General features: G+C 44.0%; 1 protein-coding gene across 3 annotated transcripts in view; it reads left to right on the top strand.

The window, feature by feature from the left end:
- The first annotated feature begins 241 nt into the window (after positions 1-241).
- Positions 242-18478, top strand: part of zgc:165507 (monocarboxylate transporter 2) — a 33186-nt gene continuing 14949 nt past the window's right edge. Inside the window, exon 1 of one of the 3 annotated variants that reach the window (XM_032589361.1) lies at positions 242-395. The gene's annotated coding sequence lies outside the window, so the exon portion shown is untranslated. Of the gene's footprint in view, positions 396-608; positions 764-16292; positions 16551-18478 lie in introns of those variants that run through there. The other 2 variants (XM_032589363.1, XM_032589362.1) reach the window with 2 other exon arrangements.

Below are 18478 nucleotides of genomic sequence, written 5' to 3'. Positions count from 1 at the left end.
ACTTACTTTGTGTTTGTCGTCATTAAATGCTTTAAAGTTTGGGCTTATGATGTGAAGAAAATGCTGCTGTGCGGCTGCCTGGTCTGTGTTCTGCGATGCTCAGCAGCATGACGGAGGAATAATTAATAAGATGAGGATGAGGATATGATGGTGGAGCCGGTCTGAGCCGCCCTGATCTGCTCCAGAGCCCGGGGATCTCAGCGCAGCGCCGCCCTCCGCAGCGCGGTAGCACCTGCAGCTGCTCTGCGCCGGAGCGGTGCTCAGCCACTCTCAGGAAACTCGAAGTCGCATCCACCCCGTTCCCGTCGGACACACACGCATCTTTCCGCGGCAAGGTCACGGAGCCCGGCAGGCAGCGCGTGAACACACACGGACGTCTACGTTTCATCTGAAAGGTAACCATGGGAGACCTCCGCGTGTCTCTGTCGGGGGGTCCTGGACATTATCAGTCGGTTTGTTTGAGGACGCTGGCACGCGCTACAGTGAACGCAGATAGCGACCGGTTCCTGCGTGTCCTTGTTAGATGCCTGAAGACATTTTTTGTATGACGCGTTCAAGCGCCCGTGGAGAAAGGCGGACATCTGAGTGTCAAATGTTAGAATTTTAAAGTCTCCTCCTGTGTAGCTCGATACAGGCCATGGGAATTAAAGCTGGCTTCATCCGGTCTCTGTCCTTACATCAGCAGCGCCGTGTGATTAAGCTGCTACGCTAACGGAGGAATCACCGCCAGCAGCAGAATTTTATGCCTGTAGATAACCTCATGGTGAGTTTTTGTTCCTCTCCACAACAGGATGTGATGAAGACTAGTTTCCAAGCAGCAGGTTGGCTCGGGTTCAGGATGTGATATTTCTGCTTGGATGTAGTTCTGTTCTGGTTGAGCCGTCATGCTGACCTTTAGGTGAAAGGTTACAGGTCGGTTTATAAAGCGGAATGCGGACTTACTGTAGCTTCTTGTTTTAAATGGACCTCTTTCAAAATGAGCGCGACGGAGCATCATGACGTCACTCTTGTGAAGTTACTCAACAGCGGCCATAAGTTGTAAAATCAAGATATTTAAACATTTCTCTCCCATCTTTCTGAGTGAAGCATTTTATGTTTTATTCAGGCGTAGCATAATGACCAGGAGGTGAAGTGAATAATACTGATTATTTATTCCATATGATTTTGAGGGTTACATATTTAGCAGCATGTGGACGTTTTGTCCTTTTTGATAGGTTGAGGCATTTTTTCCTCTAATGGAATCTTTTCCACAACCAGTGCAGTTTTCTATAATTCCCCCTTCAAGGTAAAAACGGCTGTCCAGGTTAGAAATTTATCCCAGAAAAAGGCTTTGGAAAAAAAGTAGTTTATTTATTTATTCAGTAAGGGAGTTTGAAGCATGCCCAATTGGTTGGTTGGATTTTATTCATTACAGTGGAATGAATGCAGTGAATATCCATTAACTGGCATAAGTGGCCACAGCACCTCCCTTGGTCATAAGACAAAAGTCATAAGACTTATGACTTATGTCAACTCCAAGTAAATCCTTAAAGTAAAATTTTGAGATTTAAACTGTTATAGTTCTGAGATACATAAAAAACTATTACCGTAATTGATTAGTAACAGACTTTTGAGAAACCACTACTGTGTGTGTGTCCTCCTTTAACACATGTCTGTTCAAGTATTAAATATCTTTAAAGCAGGGGTGCCCAAACTCGGCCCTTAAGGGCCGGCATCCTGCACGTTTTAGTTCTCTCCCTGCTGATAGTTGCAACCTTTTCAGCACGTCAATGTACTTCTTCGGCCTTCTAATGAGTCATCATTGGATCCAGGTCCTTTAAACCAGGGAGAGAACTAAAACATGCAGGATGCCGGCCCTCGAGGACCCACTTTGGGCAATGTAACCCAGTATTATTAGGGAACACAACCAACCTCAAATAGCTAAAATCAGAGTCAATGTGAAAATGCTTATAATTTTCTATTTTAATAGCTCAAACACCAAATATATGTTATTATGCATTTATGTGCACAGTGGAAACCCATTAATGCTACTGCAGAGCACAGCTAACATCCACGTTCTTTATCTCTGCTCTCTGAGTTTCAGCCGACAGTGACCACTAAGATGAATGACGTTCCTGGATTGACTGTGTTGCGAAAAGTGTGTCAAGGAACATTTTGCCGTGGTATTTTAGCTTTCCAAGCTACATTTTCTTTTGAATATTTTAGATATGCTCTATGGAAAGATCCATGAATAAGCTAATTTCCACAGAAAAATCTGGAAGTAGGGGAATCCAAGAGTGAACCGTGAATAGGTGACTGACGGCCCACTGCACACCTTCTCATAGACCTCATGGTGGTTCTGTATTTAGAGAATTCAGGTGCTGTGACATAATCATTGGTTGTAACTGTGTTGCTGAAAGCTACACACTGAGATCTCACACTGAGTGAGATCTCAGTCTATACTCTGAAGAGGGTAAAGTTCCTGCTCACCTCCTGCTGACATGATGGTCTTATGTTTTGGACTGTACCATGGAAACGCTTGCCAACAAAGGAGCTTTGGTGAATGAAAGTTCCATTAAGAAAAACTTACAAAAAAAATGCCTTGGGTCATATTTTCAAAATTTATTTTAGTAGCAGGGAGTGGGGTAAGAAAAAATTGACCAGGGCCAAACTCACCCAGATGGCTGGACTTCTGAGCCAGAGCATCTCCAAACCGTTAGCTCTTCTGGGGTCTCCCAGGATTTGCAATGGTCAGTATCTATGCCATCCCTGGAAGGAGCTCTGGTGAATTGATGACATCATCAAGGTTTGGCGATATACACGAGGAGCCAAGTCCAGTTCAGGGTGGTCATGTTGACTCCTGACCACTGAAAGCGCCAACTACAAGCCTGGAAGCATCAGAACTGGACCATGTAGCAATGCAAGAAGATGACTTGTTCTGAGTAGCCATGTTTGCTTCAATCGTGTTGATGTCTGAAGATTGTATCGCTTACTTTGGGTATATACAGTATGTTACTCAGATGAATTAGGTAGAAGGTGAGTCGGCAGAGGGAGTGCAGTGCTCTATGCTCCTCTAGGGAAACCTTTGGTCCTATCATCCATATAGATGTTACTTTGACATCTACCCTCTAGCTAAGTGATGTTTCAGACCATTTTGTGGCCTCTTAAACAGGGTGATGCATATTTCCTCAGAGCAAAGCTGCTTCTGGGATTCTAACAAGAACTTTGTCATACTGTCTTCACCTGCTTATTTCACAGACCTCTACCCAGTCAAGCATCTGTGGGATGTGTTGGACAAATAATACAGCTCTACCTCCCATATCTCATTGTTAATATCATTATCTTCTCTGTTGAATCTGCACACAAAGTGTAAAAACAACACTGAGCGGGTCTATAATGGAATACCATTCTGGCCAGATGCAGCCCCTTCCTGTAGCCAAGCTGGAACCTTTACAGCTCATATTCACGTGTCCCATCCTGTTTTGAAGTTTCTCTTATATAAGGATCCGAAACTGTTCCGTTGATAATGTCTACATGTTGTGGCTTTCTGAAAAGCAGTGTCCTATTTCAACATCTGGCCAGGCTCATTAGACTTTATTTACAAAACCAAGTTTGATGGTGGTGGTTGGGGGTAAGATACTGCTGTCTAAGCTCTAGAGAATAGTGACATTTAATGACATTTAGCTGCAGTACCACCTGAATGCATCTCAGGACAATAGTACTCGAAGAACAAAAATGGCTTTTGGTTGTGAGGGCAGTCGTACCAGAAGCCATTTTTGTTCATCAGAAACTTTATCAATGTTTGATGCTCTTCTTGTGTAGTTAAAAGGAAGCAGTTCTTGTTGTATTTGACTATATAAAGGCTATCGTTTTTAGTTGTTTCCCGGGTGTATTGTCTGGATAACAACACTCAGTTACATTAGCAAACAGCAGGCTTGGTGTATCCCAAGGTTCTACTTTAGTTCTTGCTTTTTTGTTATATCTGCTCACTCTTGGGTAAATTCATTGGACCTGGCATCACTACTAAACAGATGACATTTAGTTGTAAATCTTCTTTCTTAACTACACTTTACTGAAGTGCTTCGTCTCAGTCAAACAGTGAATGTCTGGTGTTTTTCTTCAGCTAAACAAAGAAAAAAGAAATACTTATCTTTCCGGAATAAAAAAAAATCATTTGGAACAACTGGCACTTTTCATTCCTGCTCTTGTCATTTGAAAATTATTATCAAAGTAAACAGTTGTGCCTTTCTGCTTATTGCAAACCATTTTTCACAAAACGTTAGTATAACCTCCATAAAACAGTAGCAGGTTGTTCAATATGCTGCTGCCAGACATCTGGCTAAATCATGCCTGTTCACATTTGAGTCTCACTGCTTACGGGTCTGCAAAGGCCTGTGGTTTATTTCCGAGTGCATTTTAAGATTCTTGTATTGGAGAGCTCTTAATGGGCAGGATGCAGAACTTCTACATGCGTCGCTTTATATCCACTTTTAGTCAACAGGTCTTGATTTAATAACTACCGTATTTTCCGCACTATAAGGCGCACCACATTATAAGGCGCACCTTCAATGAATGGCCTGTTTTAAAACTTTTTTCATATATAAGGCGCACCGCATTATAAGGCGCATAGAATAGAGGCTACAGTAGAGGCTGGGGTTACGTTATGCATCCATTAGATGGAACTGCGCTAAAGGGAATGTCAACAAAATAGTCAGATAGGTCAGTCAACTTCTGTGACGTCTGGAGTCACAGAGGCTGAACACTTCCGACGTCAGGAGTCACAGAGGCTGAAAACTTCTGTGACGTCAGGAGTCACAGAGGCTGAAAACTTCTGTGACGTCTGGAGTCACAGAGGCTGAAGACTTCCGACGTCAGGAGTCACAGAGGCTGAAGACTTCCGACGTCAGGAGTCACAGAGGCTGAAAACTTCCGACGTCAGGAGTCACAGAGGCTGAAAACTTCTGTGACGTCAGGAGTCACAGAGGCTGAAAACATCTGTGACGTCAGGAGTCACAGAGGCCGAAGACTTCTGACATCAGGAGTCACAGAGGCTGAAAACTTCTGTGACGTCAGGAGTCACAGAGGCTGAAAACTTCTGTGACGTCTGGAGTCACAGAGGCTGAAAACTTCCGACGTCAGGAGTCACAGAGGCTGGAGACTTCTGACGTCAGGAGTCACAGAGGCTGAAAACTTCTGTGACGTCAGGAGTCACAGTGGCTGAAGACTTCCGACGTCAGGAGTCACAGAGGCTGAAAACTTCTGTGACGTCAGGAGTCACAGAGGCTGAAGACTTCCGACGTCAGGAGTCATAGAGGCTGAAGACTTCCGACGTCAGGAGTCACAGAGGCTGAAAACGTCTGACGTCAGGAGTCACAGAGGCTGAAAACTTCCGACGTCAGAAGTCACAGAGGCTGAAAACGTCTGACGTCAGGAGTCACAGAGGCTGAAAACTTCCTACGTCAGGAGTCACAGAGGCTGAAAACTTCTGTGACGTCAGGAGTCACAGAGGCTGAAAACTTCTGTGACGTCAGGAGTCACAGAGGGTGAAAACTTCCGACGTCAGGAGTCACAGAGGCTGAAGACTTCTGACGTCAGGGGTCACAGAGGCTGAAGACTTCTGACGTCAGGAGTCACAGAGGCTGAAAACTTCCGACGTCAGGAGTCACAGAGGCTGAAAACTTCTGTGACGTCTGGAGTCACAGAGGCTGAAAACTTCTGTGACGTCTGGAGTCACAGAGGCTGAAAACATCTGTGACTCCTGACGTCACAGAGGCTGAAAACTTCTGTGACGTCAGGAGTCACAGAGGCTGAAAACTTTTGTGACGTCTGGAGTCACAGAGGCTGAAAACTTCTGTGACGTCAGGAGTCACAGAGGCTGAAAACTTCTGACGTCAGGAGTCACAGAGGCTGAAAACTTCTGTGACGTCAGGAGTCACAGAGGCTGAAAACTTCTGTGACGTCAGGAGTCACAGAGGCTGAAAACTTCTGACGTCAGGAGTCACAGAGGCTGAAAACTTCTGTGACGTCAGGAGTCACAGAGGCTGAAAACTTCTGTGACGTCAGGAGTCACAGAGGCTGAAAACTTCTGACGTCAGGAGTCACAGAGGCTGAAAACTTCTGTGACGTCAGGAGTCACAGAGGCTGAAAACTTCTGTGACGTCAGGAGTCACAGAGGCTGAAAACTTCTGACGTCAGGAGTCACAGAGGCTGAAAACTTCTGTGACGTCAGGAGTCACAGAGGCTGAAAACTTCTGTGACGTCAGGAGTCACAGAGGCTGAAAACTTCTGACGTCAGGAGTCACAGAGGCTGAAAACTTCCGACGTCAGGAGTCACAGAGGCTGAAAACTTCTGTGACGTCAGGAGTCACAGAGGCTGAAAACTTCCGACGTCAGGAGTCACAGAGGCTGAAAACTTCTGTGACGTCTGGAGTCACAGAGGCTGAAAACTTCTGTGACGTCTGGAGTCACAGAGGCTGAAAACATCTGTGACTCCTGACGTCACAGAGGCTGAAAACTTCTGTGACGTCAGGAGTCACAGAGGCTGAAAACTTCTGTGACGTCAGGAGTCACAGAGGCTGAAAACTTTTGTGACGTCTGGAGTCACAGAGGCTGAAAACTTCTGTGACGTCAGGAGTCACAGAGGCTGAAAACTTCTGTGACGTCTGGAGTCACAGAGGCTGAAAACCTCTGTGACGTCTGGAGTCACAGAGGCTGAAAACATCTGTGACTCCTGACGTCACAGAGGCTGAAAACTTCTGTGACGTCAGGAGTCACAGAGGCTGAAAACTTCTGACGTCAGGAGTCACAGAGGCTGAAAACTTCTGTGACGTCAGGAGTCACAGAGGCTGAAAACTTCTGTGACGTCAGGAGTCACAGAGGCTGAAAACTTCTGACGTCAGGAGTCACAGAGGCTGAAAACTTCTGTGACGTCAGGAGTCACAGAGGCTGAAAACTTCTGTGACGTCAGGAGTCACAGAGGCTGAAAACTTCTGACGTCAGGAGTCACAGAGGCTGAAAACTTCTGTGACGTCAGGAGTCACAGAGGCTGAAAACTTCTGTGACGTCAGGAGTCACAGAGGCTGAAAACTTCTGACGTCAGGAGTCACAGAGGCTGAAAACTTCTGTGACGTCAGGAGTCACAGAGGCTGAAAACTTCTGTGACGTCAGGAGTCACAGAGGCTGAAAACTTCTGACGTCAGGAGTCACAGAGGCTGAAAACTTCCGACGTCAGGAGTCACAGAGGCTGAAAACTTCTGTGAAGTCTGGAGTCACAGAGGCTGAAAACTTCTGTGACGTCAGGAGTCACAGAGGCTGAAAACTTCTGACGTCAGGAGTCACAGAGGCTGAAAACTTCCGACATCAGGAGTCACAGAGGCTGAAAACTTCTGTGACGTCAGGAGTCACAGAGGCTGAAAACTTCTGACGTCAGGAGTCACAGAGGCTGAAAACTTCTGTGACGTCAGGAGTCACAGAGGCTGAAAACTTCTGTGACGTCAGGAGTCACAGAGGCTGAAAACTTCTGTGACGTCTGGAGTCACAGAGGCTGAAAACTTCTGTGACGTCAGGAGTCACAGAGGCTGAAAACTTCTGTGACGTCAGGAGTCACAGAGGCTGAAAACTTCTGTGACGTCAGGAGTCACAGAGGCTGAAAACTTCTGTGACGTCTGGAGTCACAGAGGCTGAAAACTTCTGACGTCAGGAGTCACAGAGGCTGAAAACTTCTGTGACGTCAGGAGTCACAGAGGCTGAAAACTTCTGTGACTCCTGACGTCACAGAGGCTGAAAACTTCTGTGACGTCAGGAGTCACAGAGGCTGAAAACTTCTGACGTCAGGAGTCACAGAGGCTGAAAACTTCTGTGACGTCAGGAGTCACAGAGGCTGAAAACTTCTGTGACGTCAGGAGTCACAGAGGCTGAAAACTTCTGACGTCAGGAGTCACAGAGGCTGAAAACTTCTGTGACGTCAGGAGTCACAGAGGCTGAAAACTTCTGTGACGTCAGGAGTCACAGAGGCTGAAAACTTCTGACGTCAGGAGTCACAGAGGCTGAAAACTTCTGTGACGTCAGGAGTCACAGAGGCTGAAAACTTCTGTGACGTCAGGAGTCACAGAGGCTGAAAACTTCTGACGTCAGGAGTCACAGAGGCTGAAAACTTCTGTGACGTCAGGAGTCACAGAGGCTGAAAACTTCTGTGACGTCAGGAGTCACAGAGGCTGAAAACTTCTGACGTCAGGAGTCACAGAGGCTGAAAACTTCCGACGTCAGGAGTCACAGAGGCTGAAAACTTCTGTGAAGTCTGGAGTCACAGAGGCTGAAAACTTCTGTGACGTCAGGAGTCACAGAGGCTGAAAACTTCTGACGTCAGGAGTCACAGAGGCTGAAAACTTCCGACATCAGGAGTCACAGAGGCTGAAAACTTCTGTGACGTCAGGAGTCACAGAGGCTGAAAACTTCTGACGTCAGGAGTCACAGAGGCTGAAAACTTCTGTGACGTCAGGAGTCACAGAGGCTGAAAACTTCTGTGACGTCAGGAGTCACAGAGGCTGAAAACTTCTGTGACGTCTGGAGTCACAGAGGCTGAAAACTTCTGTGACGTCAGGAGTCACAGAGGCTGAAAACTTCTGACGTCAGGAGTCACAGAGGCTGAAAACTTCTGTGACGTCAGGAGTCACAGAGGCTGAAAACTTCTGTGACTCCTGACGTCACAGAGGCTGATAACGTCTGACGTCAGGAGTCACAGAGGCTGAAAACTTCCGACGTCAGGAGTCACAGAGGCTGAAAACTTCTGACGTCAGGAGTCACAGAGGCTGAAAACTTCTGTGACGTCAGGAGTCACAGAGGCTGAAAACTTCTGTGACGTCAGGAGTCACAGAGGCTGAAAACTTCTGACGTCAGGAGTCACAGAGGCTGAAAACTTCTGTGACGTCAGGAGTCACAGAGGCTGAAAACTTCTGTGACGTCAGGAGTCACAGAGGCTGAAAACTTCTGACGTCAGGAGTCACAGAGGCTGAAAACTTCTGTGACGTCAGGAGTCACAGAGGCTGAAAACTTCTGTGACGTCAGGAGTCACAGAGGCTGAAAACTTCTGACGTCAGGAGTCACAGAGGCTGAAAACTTCCGACGTCAGGAGTCACAGAGGCTGAAAACTTCTGTGAAGTCTGGAGTCACAGAGGCTGAAAACTTCTGTGACGTCAGGAGTCACAGAGGCTGAAAACTTCTGACGTCAGGAGTCACAGAGGCTGAAAACTTCCGACATCAGGAGTCACAGAGGCTGAAAACTTCTGTGACGTCAGGAGTCACAGAGGCTGAAAACTTCTGACGTCAGGAGTCACAGAGGCTGAAAACTTCTGTGACGTCAGGAGTCACAGAGGCTGAAAACTTCTGTGACGTCAGGAGTCACAGAGGCTGAAAACTTCTGTGACGTCTGGAGTCACAGAGGCTGAAAACTTCTGTGACGTCAGGAGTCACAGAGGCTGAAAACTTCTGACGTCAGGAGTCACAGAGGCTGAAAACTTCTGTGACGTCAGGAGTCACAGAGGCTGAAAACTTCTGTGACTCCTGACGTCACAGAGGCTGAAAACTTCTGTGACGTCAGGAGTCACAGAGGCTGAAAACTTCTGACGTCAGGAGTCACAGAGGCTGAAAACTTCTGTGACGTCAGGAGTCACAGAGGCTGAAAACTTCTGTGACGTCAGGAGTCACAGAGGCTGAAAACTTCTGACGTCAGGAGTCACAGAGGCTGAAAACTTCTGTGACGTCAGGAGTCACAGAGGCTGAAAACTTCTGTGACGTCAGGAGTCACAGAGGCTGAAAACTTCTGACGTCAGGAGTCACAGAGGCTGAAAACTTCTGTGACGTCAGGAGTCACAGAGGCTGAAAACTTCTGTGACGTCAGGAGTCACAGAGGCTGAAAACTTCTGACGTCAGGAGTCACAGAGGCTGAAAACTTCTGTGACGTCAGGAGTCACAGAGGCTGAAAACTTCTGTGACGTCAGGAGTCACAGAGGCTGAAAACTTCTGACGTCAGGAGTCACAGAGGCTGAAAACTTCCGACGTCAGGAGTCACAGAGGCTGAAAACTTCTGTGAAGTCTGGAGTCACAGAGGCTGAAAACTTCTGTGACGTCAGGAGTCACAGAGGCTGAAAACTTCTGACGTCAGGAGTCACAGAGGCTGAAAACTTCCGACATCAGGAGTCACAGAGGCTGAAAACTTCTGTGACGTCAGGAGTCACAGAGGCTGAAAACTTCTGACGTCAGGAGTCACAGAGGCTGAAAACTTCTGTGACGTCAGGAGTCACAGAGGCTGAAAACTTCTGTGACGTCAGGAGTCACAGAGGCTGAAAACTTCTGTGACGTCTGGAGTCACAGAGGCTGAAAACTTCTGTGACGTCAGGAGTCACAGAGGCTGAAAACTTCTGACGTCAGGAGTCACAGAGGCTGAAAACTTCTGTGACGTCAGGAGTCACAGAGGCTGAAAACTTCTGTGACTCCTGACGTCACAGAGGCTGATAACGTCTGACGTCAGGAGTCACAGAGGCTGAAAACTTCCGACGTCAGGAGTCACAGAGGCTGAAAACTTCTGTGAAGTCTGGAGTCACAGAGGCTGAAAACTTCTGTGACGTCAGGAGTCACAGAGGCTGAAAACTTCTGTGACGTCTGGAGTCACAGAGGCTGAAAACTTCTGTGACGTCAGGAGTCACAGAGGCTGAAAACTTCTGACGTCAGGAGTCACAGAGGCTGAAAACTTCTGTGACGTCAGGAGTCACAGAGGCTGAAAACTTCTGTGACTCCTGACGTCACAGAGGCTGATAACGTCTGACGTCAGGAGTCACAGAGGCTGAAAACTTCCGACGTCAGGAGTCACAGAGGCTGAAAACTTCTGTGAAGTCTGGAGTCACAGAGGCTGAAAACTTCTGTGACGTCAGGAGTCACAGAGGCTGAAAACTTCTGACGTCAGGAGTCACAGAGGCTGAAAACTTCCGACATCAGGAGTCACAGAGGCTGAAAACTTCTGTGATGTCAGGAGTCACAGAGGCTGAAAATTTCTGTGACTCCTGACGTCACAGAGTCTGAAGTCACTGTGAAGTCTCTGTGACTCCTGAACTTAAATTTTCATGTTCAACTAAAGGTAATTTTAGTTATAATTCTAATTACTATCTTAAAAAATATATTTTTTATTTAAGACTTTTTTATGCAATCAGAAATACACTGAAATATACAAATAAGGAATTAATTCAAATCCTTTTTAAATAAGAAAATATTAATTTTATTTCCTAAATAGCATGCTTGATCAGCGGTAGCAAAGGATGCAGCTGAAAATGATCTCTAACATCAACATTTGAAAAGCTGTCCTTTGTGCTTGACTTAACGTTAATTCGCTGTAGAGTTGAAAATGTGTTTTAGTGTGAGATTATTTTTTGGACTGAATTTGAACCAGGTGAAGCTAAAACTGCCACTTGATGAGTTTTGGGCAGAATGTATTTACAGACAGTTTTTCTTATCTCAAATGCAAAATGTATATATTTTTGTACATTTTGCCTTGAGTACTGTTCTGAGGATGTTGTTCTTTTATCAAATAACTTTTCTGAGTCTGTATACTCCAGTTAATGATTAATCAGTTACTAAATTAGTTGACAATCACTTCAATAATTGATTAATCACAATTAAAACCATTAAGTATTTCAGCTCCTAATATTTGCGACTGTTTATTGTTAGCATTTAATTTATAAAAAGTTTTAGTTTTGTCTTCTGATTTATAGCACTAAATCAGAAACTCAATCCGATTGTTAGCTTTTATTTATATTAACGGTACCGTATTTTCCACATTATAAGGCGCACCTTCAATGAATGGCCTGTTTTAAAACTTTTTTCACATATAAGGCTCACCGCATTATAAGGCACATAGAATAGACGCTACAGTAGAGGCTGGGGTTACGTTATGCATCCATTAGATGGAACTGCGCTAAAGGGAATGTCAACAAAATAGTCAGATAGGTCAGTCAAACTTTATTAATAGATTACAAACCAGCGTTCTGAAAACTCCGTTCACTCCCAAAATGAATAAACAGCTGTTTTATTATTTTCCCCGAGGTAAAGTAAGTGACGTGGTATTTTCGTGACACAGTTTATCTTTTAACAACAGCAAGGTATAACATATAGTGGAGGGGAACTTTTCCTCGATTCAATAAACACGTAAAAAACAGTCTGATACTGTTACGGTAAATCAAACGTTAGTGCAATCACAATATATATCCACTTCCGCACCATTGATTGGTTCATGTTAAATTCTCTTGCTGCTGCTCTATTCCCGTGTTCTACTGCGTGACTGATCGCCTTGAGCTTAAACTCTGCGTCGTAAGCGTGTCTCTTAATAGGAGCCATTTTGGGGTCTTTACACAAAACCCAGCGTGCACCGCGCGCTTCTTCTTCTACGGGGGAAAATGAAGTCGGCGACTGCTTACCGTAGTTTTGAGACCTGTTGTGGCTCAATATTGGTCCATATATAAGGCGCACCGGATTATAAGGCGCACTGTCGGCTTTTGAGAAAATTGAAGGTTTTTGGGTGCGCCTTACAGTGCGGAAAATACGGTATTTGTTTAGTGTGAGGTACTTAGTGGTGTTTATATTATGAAAGGTTCTCTATAAATAAGGTTTTAGTTCCTAACTTACAGCGGTAGAAACCTCTCAATCCTCTGACCTTCTCCATGAGGTCAGAGAGGTGTGGCAGTAAGAAAGCCCTGGATTGGCTGCTGAACGTAGGTGTTGGCAGCCCACATGGAACAACTGAAGGGGACCTTTCCATTCCAGGCTCTTGTTCAGGAATTAGCTCATGAACTTCACAGTGCAGAGGCTGAACAGTTAGCAGAACGGTTGTTATCACCTGAATGTATTTAACAGACAGACAGAAGCTTTCAGAAGGAGCTGCTGTCTGTCTGTCTGCCTGTCCTGCTGCGCTCTCCAACCAAGGTCAAGTGTATTTACCTGAACCATGGTGACGACAGACCTTTGTGTTTACTGTAAATGGTCTGTGCTTCAGTCCAACCTTCAGAGTCCATAATTATGTTAATCATGAACTCTTTGTCAAACAAAATGAGTGCTATTACACTGAGGTAACCTTAGAGCTAAGCTTGCCTTGCCATAACTGTATGTCCCAGCATGAGACTCAGTTGAAGAGGGTGGGGGTGTGGTGGTCACGCTGGAACCCGCTGAGCCCTAGGGGTCGGGTTACCGCTTTGTCAAGCCTGTTTATCAGGCTGCTGTTTAACTGAAGTGCTGAAAGTCTAATTTTCTGTAAGGTTCTGGTTAGAAGACGACGCTTATTCAGGCTTTTTGTTGGAAAGAGATGGCTCCAGGTTGTTCAGAGTTTTTTCCCCTAACTTTGTACAAACCTGTGGCACCATGGCACTCATGTCCTCCCTCTGTGGTTTACAACTGTTTTCTGTTTCTGTTCAGTCTTTCTGATGCTGTTGTAATGATATTAGATATAACTGAATTTGTTTGATTGGACGAATCGCTCAGCTTCTGTCCTTGTGACGTGCTTCACTTGGGTCAATTTTAGCGCGCATTGGACTGTCTGTGAGATTTCAGGATACATTAAATGATGATGCTCAGTGTCTAACAAATGCATTTGTATGATGATTGCAAATTCTTTGGGGCATGTGACTGATCTAAGTTTGTACACTGACTGGAATATTCTAGCACGTGCTACAGCTAAACCATCACATTGTAGTTCAGCTGCTGCTGGAAGGTGAACCTCCACCCTAGTTCTAATCATTTATCAGCCTCTGACCAGTTTCCTGGCTTTATTGCACTGGATTTAGCTGACCAACTGCCTTGCTGTGGGTAGTTTCCACTGAAGAGGAGCTCTCCACAGCAGGATGCGTAGAGTTAAGTTCCTGGCACACTTGTTTATGTTTTTTTTCTTTTTTGCAATTGTTGTGTTTTCTATTAAATAAGAAGCACAATTAAAATAACAAATGAATAAGTTCGCTCACGAGATAAGTCATTAAAAGACACGCCTCACCATCACCCTGCAACAACTACTTCCTGTCTTCTTCCTGGTTTGCGTCGGTAGCAACATCAGGTTGTTGACCACGTGTCTCGTAGGATGTGAAAAAAGTGTCTCCGTTGTAGTGTTGCGAAAAAACCCCCCAAATCTGATACAGCCAAAAAAATAAAAATAAAAACCCACCTCATTTTAGCGGCAAATTAAAAAATTATTTTATTTTTTTAAGTTGATGTATTTCCATTAAGCAGTTTTATTTTTGAAATGTCAAATTGCACAATTCAATGACTAGTGAGAATAAATTCAACCGCTCACTGTTTTGCTTTTCAAGACCAGCATCACCATATGAAAATGGCAAATTTATGGCATCCTAAAACGTGGTGTGCTCTTAGAAATAGCCAAATAGATTTAAAAATCTTTTTATAATCACCCGTACATGTCATTAAAAGCAAAATATCCTCTTTTTAAGAAAAAAAGGTCATATTTTTAGATGTTGTCTAGAAGAAACGGAGTGAGGAGAGTCACAGTGAGCCCCTTTATTCCTTACAAGATATAAAACTGGTGAGAACAAGAAAACTTTCTCGTTTTAACCAGATACCACTTCTGAATTGATTTCCAAGCTCCTACGGTAAAACGCTTCCATAGTTTTCAACTTTTAGAGACTGGATCACATTTTTAGCTCAGTTTGTGTCAGTTTAAATCATCTGATTTAATCCAATGCCTTGAAACTTTTTAAACCCACAACAACTCTGTCAGAACCATCCAGTGAAGGACACAGTAGAGATGGCCTCTATTGACTGTGGCTGTTAGAAGCAACATTAGGATGTGTTGACATTGCAGTGACAGAAGAGTGACTTTGTTTTGCTTGACTTCCTCTGCACTCAATTGGCTCATTATGAACACGTCCTGTAAAGCCACACTGTTCCCTTTTTAAACTCTACCCGATGCTCTTTTTATGGTCATTCTATTTGGAGCTTCATATTCAAACCCATCAACTTAAGCTGCTTATAGATTACAAGAAACCGGCATGCATTGTCGTTGCGTTCAGTCCAAACCGGCATCTCCGCCGAGAGCTGCTGTCTGTAATCTGATTAGCATGGATTAGATCCTCTGTGTGGAGCTGTAGAAAAAAAAAGCTTAATCTCTAACTTTGATTAAAACAGAAATACAAGGGACTGATACTCCAAATTACATTTCCCGACACAAACTCGGCTGAGGCGCAATCTTTTCCCCAGCTATGAAGTCATGCTCCCTGTAAAGCCATTTAAAGCTGTTAAAATTCTCACTCTACAGTTCAAGAACACTCATAGTATGGTTAGTAACAGTTCTAAATTGCTCTTAGGTACTGGTCTCATGTCTTGGTCCTGTGATGGATCCAGATCCAGACCCCTGTAACTGCTGGCCTGACCTGCCACGACTTCAAACACTGGCATAGAAAATGGATTTAAGGCTGAATTATTGATGCATTCGTTTTATGGTACAAAGTAGAAGCTGCCGGGAACTAAAAGTCTTAAAGGAAGAGTTTAACTGCTGAAAACAGTGACAGAGGACACAGATATGGGAAGTGCGGAAACCCCTACTGTATCAAATTGATATAGGAATAACAGAAAGTTGGCCATTCTAAGGTAAAAACAGCTTCCAGTCCGGGGGGGGAACGGCTGACTCCGTGCCGCTGGGCCTGGTTTGGTAGTTAAATCTTTATGCCACCAGACAAAACATTAAGAACAATTTCTTATTTGCAATGTTAGCCTAAAAGTGCTTAATGCTGTGATAGTTTGAACTGATATGAATATCATTACTAAATCTCATTCTACCCTATGCAGAGATTCAGTCAGCATTGATGAAGATTCACTTACTGTTTGCAAGCTAAATGCTTGGATTGGCTCCTCAAGCAGGGTTACCTGCTTTGGAAAAGGTAGCTATGTAGCTTTTTTTTTTTTTTTACATTATTTAATCAATCACTCAATCAAATTTTATTTGTGCAGCACATTTCAACAACAAGTCATTTCAATGTGCTTTGCATCATAAAAATACAAAGTCATAGAAGTGCTTTCTTTACACATCGGCTTGTACTAATGGTCACCCAGTCATCTAAATATGCATATTTATTAATTTATTTCAGTCAAAATCTCCCTTTATTGAGACAAAGCAAATCGTATTTGGCAAAGTCATCCCAGTGTGTGTTCAGATAACTGCTGCTTTATATAGTCCGACCTGGTTTTATTACAACCTGAGCAGATTAGAGCAGAGAGCAGGAAGCAGAGCAGCCTGCTCTCTCTAACATCATTGGTGTGAGTCATTCAGTCAGTCATCCTGCTGGTTCTGTTTGAGCCGGCTGCTTTCAGGTACACACACTCCACCTCTTACCAGGCCACACATTTCACTCTGCTCTCAATCTAGGGAATTTAATGGCGAGAGATAAGAAGAAGACAAATCAGTGACTAATTGTTTAGTAAGTTCACTTTGGACATGTTTAACCAGATTTTTGGAACCAAAGTGGGTCTGAGTGGCTAAACAGTTTTCCTTCATGCCAGACAGCAGAGCACGATAGAAGTAGTTTATAAAGGTAAGTCGAATTTTGAGAAACTTCATATTTTTTTCTGCTTTGTCTTTGATTTTATTGTATATTTCTAATTTAAATGATAAAAAAGCAAATGAACAGGTTGAAGTTACGTAGTTATGTCTTCATATTGCTCCATTTGACTACAGTTAAATATCCTAGTAAATTAGAACATCATCATAAAGTTTTATTTATTGCTGCCGTTTGATTCAAAACCTCAAAATTTCCATGGATTCATTACAGAGTCAGAATTCGTGATTATTTCTGTTCATGTTCATGGTTATGGCTGACATGAAAATGAATGAAACCCAACATTCTGTTTCTCAGGTCAGAAAAAAAACAATTTTTAGTCACGAAGCGTTTTATTATGGAATACAAAATCATGACCTGATGGCTGTCCAATCACTGACTTACTCCAAGCTTTAAAAATGCATTTGAGCGCTGTATCCAGTCATATCAATGGAATGTTAAATAGAAGGAAAAAAGTAGATAGTTTTAGTCTCAAGTGGAATGTGAAGTAAATTTAAGAATTTGGGGGAGATATGTAAACTGTAGACTGGACTGTTGACAGACATACTATATACCCAATATTACCTTTGGTAAATTCCCATCTTTAAAATGCTCAGACATGATGCTGCTTGTGTTTAGTTAAAGCACGTCAAACTGGCTTTACTCAGGTTTGCGTGTCATCTTACTATGCAAGATGACACTCTTGCATAGAGTGTCATCTTGCATAGAGTGCACTCTATGCACTCTATGCATAGAGTGCATAGAGTCTTACTATGCAAACACTCAAACTGGCCGATTACTTGTAAAGCAAAGCGGTCTGCTGGCATTTTAACCTAATTATAATCCATAGCGACAGCTGACTGATAAAGAATGAAAACCTGAAAATATTTGCCATTACCTTCACAGTTTGCAATGCGTCTGTGAACAGGTTGTTGGTAATGAAGGTGTGTTTGTTCAGAAACACCCCGCTTGACCCGATTTTACCTTTCTGTCACCTGACCCCTCCCCCCCATGTAGTAATGTTTCCATTATCTCCTGGTGAGGGAGGTGTTCAAGGGGAGCTGGGGGCGGGGCCTGGTCTCTCAGGTGCGTTGAGTTCAAGCAAACACACACACGGTGTAGTGGTGTGTGTGTGTGTGTGAGCGTCTGTGTGTGTTTGTGTACCTTTTGTGCACCCGGACATGGAGCTCCGGAATGTGACTGTCACACCTGAATGACTTGAAACATAAAAGCTTTTATTGTCACATGGATGTGTGTGTACGGTAAACACAGCTTCAGGCCTGACTGTAATAATCAGGGACATTTTCCTATAAACACACTTTGGCTCAAGTTAGTCTACATGGTAACTGTAGCAAGTGATAGGGCTGCTGAATGAGGGTCGTCTTAGTCTAGTTAATGAAGTTGATCTGGCTCAAGTCCATCAATAATTAAGCTACAGGACCAATTATTTTACTTAATAAGGGAGGTATCCTATAGCAGTGGTCCCCAGCCCCCAGACCGGTACTGGTACCGGGCCACACGAAATAATTAATATTTCCGTTTTATGTATTACTTCAGTCTGGAGGATCTTTTATTTTGAAAATCATTTAACCGGATTCTCTCGGTTACGTCTTGCGCTCCAACATTGAGCCACAAGCAGCAAAATGAGTAATGAGTAAACAAATGTCTTTGGAAAGTTTCTTTGCAAAGGGGAAAAGGCCCAGAGACAAGAGGATGTATTTATCCAGGCAGGTGATTCCCACAGTCCAATATGGCGACCATCTCGTTAATGAGGCAATGAAGCTTCGAACTGCTCTGCTACTTAGAGACCATGAATACCCTGTGCATCACTTCGGGAGTCACTGTTTCCCTTCACTCCCAGACGGGAGCGTCTCGTTGCAGAGCAACAAGCGCGGGGCTCCCATTCATTTTGTCGTTATCATGAG

Source organism: Xiphophorus hellerii, chromosome 17, assembly GCF_003331165.1.
Source record: "Xiphophorus hellerii strain 12219 chromosome 17, Xiphophorus_hellerii-4.1, whole genome shotgun sequence".
NCBI lineage: Eukaryota > Metazoa > Chordata > Actinopteri > Cyprinodontiformes > Poeciliidae > Xiphophorus > Xiphophorus hellerii.
Note: the sequence above shows the minus strand (reverse complement) of the source record. Positions and strands in the feature narration are given on the sequence as shown.